Below are 1,317 nucleotides of genomic sequence, written 5' to 3'. Positions count from 1 at the left end.
GTGTGTGTGTGTGTGTATGTGTGCCTCTCTCTCTGTTTCTCTTTCTCTGCCTCTGTTTGTCTCTGTCTGTCTCTGTCTGTCTGTCTCTCTCTCTCACCCACCCATCCGACACACACAATAACACACACACACACATACACACACACACACACACACACACACACACACACACACACACACATACATACACCCCCCACACCCCCACACACAGACACTCACATACACACATATTCACTGTCTTACCTACTCACTCGCTCTCTGTGTCACAATATCTGTCTCTCTTTCTCAGATTCTCTTGCTATCTTTCTACTCCTATAATATTTGTTTTCCCTCAACCCTCTCCCCTCCCCTCCCCAAAACACAGGTACTCCTTTCTTTCTTTCTTCTACTCTCTCCTCCTTCCTTGACAGCATATCCAATATTTATGTATGATCCTTAGTAATTTGGTATGCTGCCGTTTACTAACTTTGACTTGTTTTTCTGTCTTTCCCCATTTTCTAGAAAATTCTCGGCCATGAGCAAAGATGAACATCAGATCCTGTTCATGGCGTTGGAACCTCTGTTTTCCCTCAGTGCCTCTCTGGTTACCAAGGTTAGTATAATAGATAGATAATAGATAGATAGATAATAATAGATAGATAACATTTGTATAGCGCAAATTCCCGCTCAACAGCAAGCTCTATGAGCTTCACAATCTATACTATTACCCCAGCAGACCTCAGAGCACTCTGAAACAACCTCAACTTCTTGGGAAGCATACAGTGCAAGCGGCCATTTATAGGCGCTAAAACACAAACATACTGACAAGATCTTTCTCTGTCTATGGCCGGGTACCCGTTCCTGCCTGGATGAAGTGAGGAAAATTCGGGTAAAATGCCTTTCCCAAGGACACAACGTCGGGCCTACGGCTCGAACCCCCGAACCCGCAAATAGCTTTATCTTCCCAGTTCGTCTATAATTACTTAAAGCAACTGGTATATCATGACCAAAAATAGACGACACCTTTTTATATAATATAGTAAAATACGTCGTGACTATTTTTTGGGTCATACTTGTTTTAGAGGAGAAAAAAAAACTCCTGTTGATCCTTAAGTTTTTAAGAGCTGTTATGATTAATTAATTAAGGCTTAGGTGTCGTGTCGTAGTGCTGTGGGAATCTGAAAGAACGCTCCAGTTTCCTTTTCTTCTGACTCAGGCCATATATTATTATAATGTTTGTTTTGTTTTGTTTTTTAAATTGTAAATAGTGTTCTCCACCTCTCCGCTATACCAGTTTTCTTTCTCTCTCTCTCTCTCTCTCTCTCTCTCTCTCTCTCT

At 41.6% G+C, this 1,317-nt stretch overlaps 1 long non-coding RNA gene across 1 annotated transcript in view; it reads left to right on the top strand.

Annotated features, from left to right (window-relative positions):
• The first annotated feature begins 505 nt into the window (after positions 1 to 505).
• LOC101845972 overlaps positions 506 to 1,317 on the top strand; it is a 23,625-nt gene continuing 22,813 nt past the window's right edge. The window contains exon 1 of the long non-coding RNA XR_221182.3: positions 506 to 592. This is a non-coding gene — a long non-coding RNA (uncharacterized LOC101845972). The remainder of the gene's footprint in view (positions 593 to 1,317) is intronic.

This window comes from Aplysia californica, unplaced genomic scaffold, assembly GCF_000002075.1.
Source record: "Aplysia californica isolate F4 #8 unplaced genomic scaffold, AplCal3.0 scaffold01213, whole genome shotgun sequence".
Classification (NCBI taxonomy): Eukaryota; Metazoa; Mollusca; class Gastropoda; order Aplysiida; family Aplysiidae; genus Aplysia; species Aplysia californica.
This window is presented reverse-complemented; position numbering and strand designations above follow the sequence as displayed.